General features: G+C 38.3%; 1 protein-coding gene across 17 annotated transcripts in view; it reads left to right on the top strand.

Moving 5' to 3' along the window:
- The window catches only part of snap91a (synaptosome associated protein 91a), a 49,223-nt gene that overhangs the window by 8,241 nt on the left and 27,558 nt on the right, over positions 1-13,424 (top strand). The gene's annotated exons all lie outside the window — the stretch shown is intronic.

Here is a 13,424-nt window from a genome sequence, read left to right as displayed (position 1 = left end):
AGGAAATGTGACTCTTTGTGGACAAAGTAAGTAGTGCCTCTTCTTCAAGATTAGGCCTATAAAGAACTGGGGGAAACTTTGCTTCTTATCACAAGTTTCTTTTTTCCCAAGAAAGAAAGACCCACGCAAAGTGAGAGATCCCATGATGGTTCTTCTGCTTTGAAATTGACAGGAGTCGATCTGGTGTGGGATGTTTTGGAATATGACTGTCCGAACTGTCGGAAATATTCATTACATATGTCTCCTTAGGAGAGGATAGCAAATTAGCTTGGTTGGGCAGGATCCTATGACCTTATTTCCTTTGTAGTACTACAAAGTGACATACAGTTGTGGTACAGGTGCAGATCAGAGATTTAGTATAGCAAAGATATCGACCAAGTCCTGCTATTCCATGGCTATTACAGCCGGTATTGGTAGTTGTGGTTTTGTGGACAGGTGCCAAATTGTGCTGGAAAATAAAATCATTGTCTCCAAAAAGCTTGGTGGCAGCGGGAAGCATGAAGTGCTCTAAAATTTCCTGGTAGACAGCTGCGTTGACTGTGGACTTGATCAAAGGCATTAGAGCCACATCAGCAAATGATATGGCTCCCAAACTACGAAACCTCCTCACACTGGACTTGAAGCAGCTTTACTTTTGTGCTTCTCCAGACTCTGAGAGGCTTTGGTTTCTAAATGAAATGCGATCATCTGAAAAGAGGACTTGGGACCTTTGCGCAACAGACCAGCTGCTTTTTCTCCTTAGTTAGCCCAGCACAGATGCTGTTAACGATTTTTTATTATTTTTTGGGCTCATGAGTGGCTTGAGTCATGGAATTCTACTGCTGTAGCCCATGGAATACAGATATATGTATGTGGTGGTTCTTGATGCACTGAGAAAACAGCCTAAGTCTAGTCCTTATGGAGCTCCCCCCCAGATTTCGGAATTACCTTTAATAATACCCTATAAAAACCTTTTTTGCATATATACTCTGTGACTATCCAGATTATTTTGCAATAATGGGTGTCAAACCAGTGATTCTTAACCAATGGGCCACGGCCCAACCTTAGGGCGCGAACGCCATCCAGTGGGCCGCAAAGTAATTTCAGTTTCGTAACTCCGGGCTGCAAGGGTCACGGCAGCTTTATATACACATGTCGGAGGGTATTTTTTAAGGGTGTCACGATTTCGATTTTTTATCGAAATCGATCGAAATTACGTCACGATTTCGAGCATCGAAATAGAAGAGAGGACACACGATTCGATGCCCCCCCCCCCCCCGCGCCCGCCGCCACCGCCGCCACCGCCACCTCCCAGGAAAGCAAATGAGACGCAGCCATTCAGCTACTAGCTAACGGCACTTGTTAGCTGACTTCTCCTGCAGTCATGATGGCAAGCGCGGACAGACACAGCAATGGTGCTTCAAGCCGCTCCCGCTTCTCTCGTCACCAGTTTGGAAACATTTTGCGTTCCCGGTGAGTTATGTCGACAACGTTCACGTTGTCGATAAAAAGACCACAGTTGCAAGATATGCTATGTGCGCGTACTGTACTCGGCCACGGTGTTACGCCCGGCTCGTCAAGGGGAAGGGAAGTAACACAATAACAGAAAATATAGAGTAGATAAACACGGGTCGACTTTAACATCTGAGTAGTTCTAATTGAAATTTCAGGCAGGGGTTTGACAAGGGAGTGAAAGTGGAAGGTGAACAAATAATAACCGCATTTGACAGAACTGACAGAACGGAGGAGAAACAACAATAACCAATAGGGGTATAATACACGGATACACAATAGCGTCGCGCTGGCACAGTCGTCCAATCGGAGTGTCGCGCTGGCACAGTCGTCCAATCGGAGTGTCGCGCTGGCACAGTCGTCCAATCGGAGTGTCGCGCTGGCACAGTCCTCCAATCAGAGTGTCGCGCTGGCGCATTCAAACTGAAGTACCATTATACGGGCACCAGCCGACACAAACACACACATACATACTAGGGGAGCGGAGCCGGCGGCGGGCCCGAGCCGCCAGCCGTAACAACGGGAAACACGACAAACATGACGGGACATTTACGCAGGCATCACAAAGATTTAGATTTATCAAATTCAACTAGAAGTGGGAAAACAACGGTCCAACCAACTATTTCATCCTCATTTACAGTGAAACTTCCACACACTTCAGCTCGCGCGAAACGCCAGATCCATAGGTCTATTTATAGCAGCAGACCTGCAGCCTTGGAAAACGCTGGATTCAAACATTTAATTAGTGTACTTGAACCACGCTACAGTATGCCCAGCAACTGTAAATGTTGGGATATAGTTTGTTCAGGCTGTATTTGTTCCATGACTTTGGATACAATATATTTTTTGTTGTTGTTGCACATTGCACATTATTTTAAGAGGAAAGCACAGCACACTGTTGTAACCAAAAACAGTCAATAGATGGCAGGCACCCACTGTGACTTTTTGTTTTTGTTTTTTTATTTTTTATTTTACACTTCAGTAAGAACAAGACGGTTAACTTTATATTGTAAATAAATTCTTTGAATTTGATCATTCCTGCCTAATGTCAATTATCATATATTACATAAATTTACACAAAAATAATATGGAAATTGCATCACCTATATGTAGCCGATCTTTTGAAATAAGATTTACTGTACAATGAATAGAACCAATGATCATAGACTAGCCTTAGCCTACAGAAGCATATGCCTCTGTGTTATAAAGTGGGGGAGCGGAAAAAAAAAAAAAAAAAAATCGAAAAAAAAATCGAATCGTGACCCCAAAATCGAAATTTAAATCGAATCGTGGAGTTGGCGAATCGTGACACCCCTAGTATTTTTAAAACAGAACATTTCTAGTGTATAGTGGATCACTTCAAACGAAGGTCGTGGGAAAGTAAACAGTATTCGGAGAGGGCAATAGCTCCAGCACAACTTTATTGCGCCGTCTCGCTCTCTAGTCACAACAATGGTCTCAATCGCACCCTCTCCTTTCCATGTATCCTTCCAATAATCACGCTCATGGATGCCCATTGCTGGCGGTAAAGACAACACAACTTTAAATAACTTTAAAATGGCGACATAAAGTTGAAATGTCGTAGGTTGCGTACATCGTAACACAAGGACTCCCTGCTGTTGTGGGTGTGAACACAGCTGACTTGATTCACCACGAAGTGGCTCCTCCTATGCCATTTAAATGGCGTGCAAGAGAGGCAATGCCAAAGAAGAAAGTGATTTGCTCCAGTCCAGTGGGAGATCGAGGCACGCAAAGTATGTTTAAAAAGATAGATGAAACAAATTCCTAAACAATTGCATTTGAAGGTCAAAAATTAGGATAAAACAGTTTTTATGCTCTACAAATATATAGCCCATAGTCTTTATTCAATCTTTGTTGGATTTCATCCTTTCCTTTCATCCTTGAGGCATTGTGCTCAGTGTAATACACTAAATAAAATATAATAGGTATTTCAATGATAAAACGTGGGCCATTTTGTATCTGTTTTTTTACGGCTCAATTCTTGTGAAATCACACTCGATCAGAGTTTTCTAGCTATGTATTTTAGTGATGTTTTTTTTGCATCTCTTCTCTTCCACTCCTGCATCATTATAGTGACCAAAGAAATGTGAGGAGAGGTTGGTCAGCGTGTGCTCCACTGCGCATCCAACTGTCTCTCTGTACCGTCGAATACTGTGTGGGTGTTCACAATTCTCCAAGCAGCGTGTCTCCAGATTAATGAGCTGAGAGCACTGTCTCGCTGATATACAGTACAGCCATTATCTCCTCTTGTTACCTGCCTTCCTCCTTTGCTCCTTCCCCTTATGTCTTCTTCAGCGTATTTTGCAATAGCCTGAAAACTACTTGTCTGAATGAAAATGTATTTCCACTACATTTTTGATTTTGCTTTGCCCTCAATGTCATACAGGTGAGCAATATTGAGTGCTCATGCACTACTTCAGAGTGACATAATTTATTTGATCAACTATGGAATTTTAAAGATTTACTTTTCAGTCACTTAATCGATTAATTTTATTTATTGTATAATTACAAGTGTGTTCTCCCACATCTTTATTTCATTAACTCATACAAGAGCATACAGAAGGCATTGATGCAGCTTCTGATATGAAGAGGTGGCTTAAAGCAATGGTAGTTATTACAAAAACGACCAGCAGGTAGCATCTGAGTATAAGAGATCAGCCAGGATCATGTTGCAATAAGCTCTTTTTGTGAATGTGAAGAATTTTGATGAAACTTAACTATATTCTAATGCTAATTGCTGCAAAATGGAAGCAGACACAAATATATATTTTTTCCTGATGAAAGAGGAGATGCTAATCTTTCTTTTGGTCGGTTCCATGTTTTTATAGCAATCGAACACAATATTTTGTGGGCCTTGCAAAATCAGTCAAAATCCAGTAAAACAGCCGGCAGTGAAGGCGGGTACGTTGCTTCTGTGAAAATGGCTGGGAGTGAATGTGTTAATAAAACTTTTTACAGCAATGATTTTAACAGTTGTCACTGACATGATGGTTCACTCATCTGACTAGCCTTGATGGTTCAATTTCCACTCAGTGGTGTGAATGCTTGCCTGTGTCTCAATAATGTGACCTGTAATGAAATGGTAACCAGTCCAGGGTTTAGTCTGCCTTTCACCCAACATCACCTGGGATAGACTCCAACTCCCTATGACCACCCAAAATGTAAGGTTAAAAACTAAACATTTATTCCTATTTAACAATAAATAACGTGTTCAGACTGAATCGACAGTGTGTCAGGTAGTTGCGGTTAAGTGTTACGCTCCATTTTGTCTCAGCTGCTTCAAGACGTGATTAAAGAGTCAGTTCCACACAGTTGACCGAATTTGTAACACTCAATCGACTCATTACAATCATACCACTAGTCTCGACATCAAGAAGATGTTGACTTTTCCTCCTATCTGTCTATTTAACAAACACCACAGTATTGGTTCTGATTCATTCAATCCTTGTTAGCTACAGTCAAGCATGTTTGTGATGTGATCCTGAGTCATCCCTATTTTATGATTTCAGGATTTCTTTATTGATTTTTTTTTAAAGACTATTGCTATTTGCATCCCACCTCCTGTAGAATGTAGAGTTTTCCCAAGATGTCATTCCCAACCTCCACTGTTGTTTAGCCGGCACGCCACATTGGCTCAGTGCATTATGGGTGTTTTTCCCCCTCTCTCTCCCTGTGTGTTGCTTGGGGGTGAGAGGAGCTATAAATAAACAGTGTGCTTTCATGGTCCATTCATGTGTAACTCACCAAAGCATCACTCATGCAGAATGACTTGTATTACCCCTCCATGCACTCACATATTCAGAACCTTTACCACGTATTTCACTGTTGTATTCCGGTCTGTTTACATGTACAATATTGGGCACTGTCTGACAAAACTGCACTGTTAATGTTCCTGTCTTGAGCTCTGTTGTTAGGCCTGTGCAGCTGCCTTGTCCAAATCATCCCCATCACTTGTTTTTATGGTGGAAGATTGCACCTGTGATGAACTGGGTTGCATATTTGTTGTTGTTGCAAATACTGGTGCTATATGTAAATCCAAAATCAAAATTTGAGGACAGCATTGGTCATAGTGTGTAAATTAGCAAATATGTTGCACTTATTATCATAGTGATTAACTGTTAAAATTACTTATACATGGTCATGTGATAACTGGTCATTCATTAGTGCAAATAGCACCAGTATCTTGCATCACATCTATGAAGGAGTACAAATTGATATAGTATTCCTTAACTTTTCTCATTTCCCAACCTACTGCGCAATCATTGGTCTATTCACAACACATCTGCTACCAAAGAGAGTAATCTACTTGGCAGCGTGACTAACACAGGAAAGTGGTCATGGTAAATGATGAAGCTGGCATTCAGCAAATGATTTAATGATGTTCACCATAGAGTCGAAATGTATTTTGTTTCCCCACCATTGAAAAAAACAATAGAGAGAAACAAAATTAAACAGCTGAGATAATGTGACTACTGACTGGGGGATGTGGCAGCTTTCAGAATTAGCCAGTCACCTTCAAACTCATATTAAATGGGAGTCAGCACACGGCTGCCACAATTTAGTACCTCTGATTATCCCCAAATAAGGTTCCGATGGTCTTGTGGCACTTGTGGCAAGGGTTAGTACAACAGCTTGTCCAGTGACTAAAGGGTTGCTGGTTCGAATCCTGGCTCCAACCGTCTGGAGAACCAAAACTGCCCAAATTCGAAATAAATAAATGACTAAATAAATAAATAAATGTCTAAAAGTGAAAATAAAAATGAATATAGTACAAATATAATTTGAAAATTATATCTAAAAAAATTAATATAAATGGAAATAAATCCGTTTTTATTTTCACTTTGTCATTTATTTATTCATTTAGACATTTATTCATTTTGTCATTTATTTATATATTTATTTAGTCATTTATTTATACATGTATTTACTTATTTATTCATTTATTTAGACATTTATTTATTTATTTATTTATTTGGACATGTACTCATTTATTTAGACATTTATTTATTTCATTGTTTATATATTTTAGTCATTTATTTATACATTTATTTAGTCATTTATTTATTTATTTATTTAGACATGTACTCATTTATTTAGACATTTATTTCGTCGTTTATATATTTTAGTCATTTATTTCTACATTTATTTAGACATTTATTTATTTATTTAGACATATTTATTTAGACATTTATTTATTTTGTCGTTTATTTATATATTTATTTAGTCATTTATTTCTACATCTATTTCTACATGTATTTAGTCATTTATTTATTTATTTATTTCGTCATTTATTTCATCATTTATTTATTTTGAATTTTGGCAGTTTTGGGCCGTACAGCCAAGTCGAAATGTTATTCAAATGAGTGGGCGATCCTAAGCGTGTCTTGGGTTGGACTCCACCGTTGCAAACTGCCTGTCATTGGCCGATTGAGCAGCTCGGCGAACAAGTCTCGCCGGCTTGCAATGGAGACCTCCAGCAATGGACGACGATCGTATCCGCTGTCTGCTCTCACTTGTTGTATAACAACTCAAGTCGCAAGTTGAGGTGACAGTGGGCACGATCGTCGTCCATTGCTGGAGGTCTCCATTGCAAGCCGGCAAGACTTCCTTGTTCGCCGAGCTGTTCACTCGACCAATGACAGGCAGTTTGCAACAGTGGAGTCCAACCCAAGACACGCTGAGGACCGCCCCTTCATTTGAATAACATTTCGACTTGGCAGTACGGCCCAAAACTGGCAAAATTCAAAATAAATAAATGATGAAATACATAAATAAATGACTAAATAAATGTCTAAATAAATAACTAAATAAATAGATTAATAAATGACTAAATAAATAAATGTCTAAAAATATAATAAATTAATTAATAAATGTCCAAATAAATAAATAAATGACTAAAAGTGAAAATAAAAACGGATTTATTTCCATTTATATATATATTTTTTAGATATAATTTTCGGATTATATATATTTTTTATATTCATTTTTATTTTACCTTTTAGACATTTATTTATTTATTTACTCATTTATTTATTTCAAATTTTTGGCAGTTTTGGTCCTCCTTACCAGTGGGCCTAGCATGGCTGCAGCTGCTCATTTGTGTGTGAATGGGTGAATACGAGGCTTTGTAAACTGCTTTGAGCATCGTATGGTGTAGATGAAGCACCATAAAATTGGCAAGTGCGGTCCATTTATCATTTAGTTGGCTTTTCCTGACATGTTTGTAGTTCCATGCCCGCTGGTGGTAGTTGTCTCCCAACCCAAAGGTTGTGGGTTCGATCCTGAGTCCCTGTTAGCCTGCCAAGGTGTCCTTGTGCAAGATACTGAACCCACCGATACTCCTGATGCTGTGTCATTACTGCGAGTAGCTGAATGAAGAGATATTAAAACGCTTTGAGTTACAAGTTGCAGCACAAGGTGAAAGAGAAGGGCTCTAAAGAATTTCCAAGGCTTTAATTATGCCATTAAACACAGCAAGTACAGTCACGATAAAGTGGAGAAAATATGGCACAATAGTGACATTCCCAAGAACGAGACGTCCCTGCAAAGTTGATGAAAACAGGTCAGGGAGGTTGCCAAAAGACTGACAGAAACATTAAGCACTGAGCTTCAGAAATTTATGGCTAGGACTAGATTTTTAGTACCTACATTTATGACAACAGTCTCCATTCTCCTTCTCCTTCTTCTTCTTCTTCTGCCCCTCAAAATATCATGTGCAAGACAGATGGATTATTGCTTCACGTTTATCAGGGAAGGAGTCAAAGTGGTTGTGCAAACTTTCTGTTTGTCAATTCAATACAGTCGATGTTGTGTTTGCCAAAACAGTTCTGTGGTCTGTAAAACGTCCTCCATCAAATACAGCCTTCAAGTCTGCCATTCTTCTTTTGATGATGTCCAGTTCCAGTAGTACAACAGCATCCACACTAATCCTTTATTTATAAACGCAAAACTTCTGCTTGTGTAATGATCAGGGTGGATTTGTTATGTTACAAACAGTCTTGTGAGACCATCATCCTTGTCATTTGATTAATCAACTGTGAATTTAAAACAGTAGTTGGACAAATGCATAGAGGTCTAGATGCTCCTGAGTCTGGCCATGGGAGCATCTTCTCTTTTTGTTTGAACTTAAAACTAAGATCAGTAAATTTAACAATTCATTACTTTGATTTTTTTTACAACTTTATTAACTGTAGAAAATAATAGGGAGCTATTTACTTATTTGTTTATTTAACTTTTTAAGACATGCTAATGACCCTGGGAGGTCGTTGAACATTTTGTTAGAATTTTAAAACAAAGAATTCCATTGAATAAGCCTGAGGAAAATACAAACAAACAAAAACATTGCCGAGTATGCAGTGATGTGACAGCCTTACATATTCTATGGGGCCATGGGGGTCAATATTGTTTGAGCTGTTGATACCTCTGATAACCACTAGAGCCATTCTCAAACTTAGAGTGATATTTTTGATACTTCAGTCATTTGAAGCACTCTATTTGATTAGATCAGTAGCAAGTCTAAAACACATTTTATTTTATTTCAACCCAGTTCATTTAATTCAATTAAATTTAACTTAAGAAGCAAGAGAGAATGTGTATTGTGTATTTTTGCATTTTCTTACATTTCTAAAGTGAAATCACATACTGTATTGTGCTCCAGCTGTGGGTCCAAACTACTGCTACAGACAACATTGTAATTAATGTGGGTGTAGATGTTACTCCAGTATTATAGTTATCTGCAGTGGATGACTGCCTCCTCTTGTCACTTGATGGGCTCACCATACAATTTCTGTGAAGGGTTTGATGTCTCCACTTCTCATATAGAATATTTATGAACATTGTGTAGAGCAAACAAAAACGTAAATATTTGGGAAATGTTCACAGATATATCACCATATCACCGGTAGGCATTCATTGTATTTTTTTTAATGGAAAAAAATAAATAAATATATATGTGTGTGTGTGTGTATATATATATATATATATATATATATATATATATATATATATATATATATATATATATATATATATATATATATATATATATATATATATATATATATATATATATATATATATATATACATATATATATATGTGTATGTATGTATGTATGTATGTATGTATGTATGTATTTATTTATTTATTTATTTATTTATATTTAATTCACGAGTCCAATTTATTGTTCAACTTAAGCTCCTGAGAAAAGGGAGTCACATGTTTATTAGGCATGTAACGATAAGGGCAATATCGTGATATTGTGATATTAAAATTGCCACACTATCGTCGTTGTCATTTTCACAATATTTAAAAGGAAATACATCAGTTAAAAAAAGTCAGGTTGATTTCCATTTGAGCAGTTCAAGCACCCTCTGGTGGCTAGTTTTTTAGTGCAGTTTAATTTTCACAAGGCATGTTTTAGCTCTTCTATGTTTAAAATCTACGCTAATTATCAGATGAAGGGGAACATAATATGCGTGTGTAACTCGAGTCAACCTGTGGAGGAACTCAATGTATGTGTGCATTAACAAGTAAGCGCCTCAATTTTGTTATTGTTATTGTTGGTGGTTTATATGCATTATTTATTTATTTTTTTTACAATATTGTGACCTTTTTTAAATATCGCCAACCTCCCCACAATATCGTGATAATTATTGTATCGTGAGCTTCATATCGTGATAATATCGTTTCGTGATGTTTGGATATCGTTGCACCCCTAATGTTTATGCTGAGGTACATGAGAACTCTTTATTTTGCGTAGGGACGTCGTGACCCTTAAGAGACGGTGACATCAGTAAGTGTATATGAGTGAGCTGTAGCCAACAGCAGCTTCTGCTTGAGTGTCCTCACTGTGTTTTAGAATTAAATGAGCGGCTAAAAAGTGCAGTTCTTTCACTAGCTCATTGCAATTTCACAAATACAAATTGTTAAAGCGTGATAATTATAGATTTTTTTTGAGTGAATTAAAAGCATCATAATGTGAAGATATCAAATGATGCACAGCCAGAATCAGGAAGGCAACTTGGCAGATGTATTATCAATTACAATATCTCAATATTATTATAATTATTATCATATTACAATACATCAGTTTAACATTTGCGCAATCATGCCAGGACCCACAACAGTATGCATATATAGCTGACCAATCAGAGTGCCAGATTAGAGCTACATCTTGTGTGCGATTACATGTGTGTCAGTATGGTGTGGCACAGCTTTGTACAGCCATTGGTTGGTAGTGGTGGAATAAACAGTGCCACAGTCTGCCAGCCTCAGTGGGAAGTAAAGAGTGAGACACACACAGGAGAAGTGTGGGACGATGCAGGCTGCTGACTCATCAGGCCTGGCGGGCTTATTCTGTGTGTAGTATGGGTGTGTATTTGTGGTGTCACTACAGACGAGTATGTATGGCCATCATCGCTGCATGCTGAAGACTACATGGTTGATTTGTAGGCTTGACTCAAAAGTGACCTTGAACATATTTTGTTTGCAACAACCACAATCCAGGGTTTAGCCTGCCTCTCACCCAAAGTGAAATAGGTTTTGCTCCCCCTTACCTGTGAACCTGAGCACAATGATTGGAATGAAATGGATGACTTGATAAACAAGTGCAATTATAATCAATAGGGTAACAATTCATAGTTTTTATTCATACACCCAGGATTATACATATAAGCAATGGTACCACCTAGAAAAATAGTTAGCTCTCCAAGTACCACCGTCAGACCAACATTATATTGCAGTAATGTAGTTGACCTTGAGAATCATCAGTTTGAAATACGGCATTATGAGACCTCTATGGGGTAATTGCACTTAAAAAATGACAGGAAAAAACATTGCAAATATGGCACTGAATGATTTCTTGTACCGTATAACAGCACATCAGATGTTTTTCTTGACAAAAAACCTGCAGATTATCAAACCAGTGACTTGCAACTGTGCATGATTTTCATTTCTCCTGATTATTCAGTGAAAATGCTTCATTTAATAATAGACTGTTGTAATGCAGACTGTGATGCTTTCTGCAGTGGAATCTCCCATTGTCCCTCTGCGGGTGGCAATGACGTGTTTTATAAATGAACAAAGCAACAGCCAGATTCATTCCCATCAGACTGTCATTATACAGCGCTCATCCAAATACATCATTTTGTTAGTAGTGCAGAATTGTGGCTTGAATCGAAAACATGCATAATGGCAGACACGTGATAAAAGTAAGAGGGATGCGTGCACATTAACTGGGCTTTTCACTGGCACAGAGAATTCTCTTACATGTACTGGCATATGTGCTATTAAGAAAAGATAAGATAATTCTTCATTCATCCCCGGAGGTGGAAATCAAGTGTTACAGGTGCGAGGTGGTTGAAGCACTGGACTTGCCAGTCAATCACATGTAACCAAGTTAGAAATATCACAGTATTTTCAAGTGAATTAAATTCATTGACCAACAACAAACTTATGGGTTTTCTCAGTACAGTATAAGAAGGTTCATGTTCTTAAAGTGCAAATAAATTATTTGTTGTAAAATAGCATCAGTTGAAATGTGTTCTGTATAATAGCACATGCAAGACACAAACAAGATATAGACAATGTGTTATATGATTTTAAAGTGCAGCAGTTTAAAAAAAAAAAGATATCAGGGTCCTCTAAGAGGAAAAATTAGATTTTTAAAGTCTAATTTCTTACATTTTAACAAAACCTTAAACGCAAACACATGATATGATAAACAGACTTAAAAAAAGAAAAAAAAGAAAAAATAGTACATATTCTTTATAGAAGATAGACCTCAGGTTGTCACCTCTTATAGTTGCACATGGTAGAAAGGCGCTACAACAGAATAAGCAATCAATCACACTCACTTTAAAACTAATAAACCTTTTGCGGCCTTATTTTGATAGACAGGTGCACATACACCGGCGTAAAAACAGGTGCATCTTCATTTTTGTGCGGGGCAAATCTAGTTTAGTGTGTTTGTCAATTTGGGAGACCGTGCAGTGCCTCACTAAGCTTCCTGGTGGACCAAGGGCATTTTCTATCACGTCAACTGCGTACCTGCCAATTTGGTAACAAAAAGTAGATAAGCCTTTTGATCAGCTCGGATGTGGTCTAAATTGTGGTTCAGGGGGTGTAACGTAATTTTGGTGGATTTGACCAAGCAGGCAGACAGATTGTGCACTCTGGTGGATGTCACCGTATTTCATTTGTAAAATGACAACAATGTGCCAGGCATACGTTCTGAATCATTGTGGAGATAAATTCATTGAATGTTTGTTTTTTTATATTTTTTTGTATTACTATCAGCTTTAATAGAATGCAGTCTCCAGTTTCCCACTACACATGCGTGTCCAACTGCACCATCCACAATGGGGGTTCTTGCACGTTATGGACTTACTTTGTGGGCGCCAGTGTGAACATGCATGAACCCCAGAGAGTCAATTTCTGCTTCTGCAATGTCAAGGACTGTGCTGATTTTAAAGGGAATGAGGGGAGCCGCTTCGATTGGCTGAGAGTCGGCTGCATTACATCCCTCAGTTGCGCAAATGCCAGGGAATCTACCAAAATACCAAAAGAATGAAAACTCCACCTTTGTACACACCTAGACTGCATTTTGCGCTAGACTTGCACTGGGGATGAAAATAGGGCCTATATTCACTGACGTCACAGTCTCGCGTCGGCCCCTCATGGTGGGTCAATTTTCCAGCAGACTCAGCTGTGTTTCTATTGTGTTTACACTGAATGTTCTTTTGTTATTGATGAATGTCACCCCCAGCTTCCTCGCAGTGTTTCTCAATTACGGTACTCAGGGCCCCCTATCCAGCCTGTTTTCCATGTCTCCCAATTCCAACGCAGGTGAGGATCGTTATCAGGCTTTTCCAGAGCTTGCTGATTAGGTATCATTGGAAACAGCTGCATTG

The sequence above is a fragment of the Festucalex cinctus genome, chromosome 7 (genome assembly GCF_051991245.1).
Source record: "Festucalex cinctus isolate MCC-2025b chromosome 7, RoL_Fcin_1.0, whole genome shotgun sequence".
Classification (NCBI taxonomy): Eukaryota; Metazoa; Chordata; class Actinopteri; order Syngnathiformes; family Syngnathidae; genus Festucalex; species Festucalex cinctus.
This window is presented reverse-complemented; position numbering and strand designations above follow the sequence as displayed.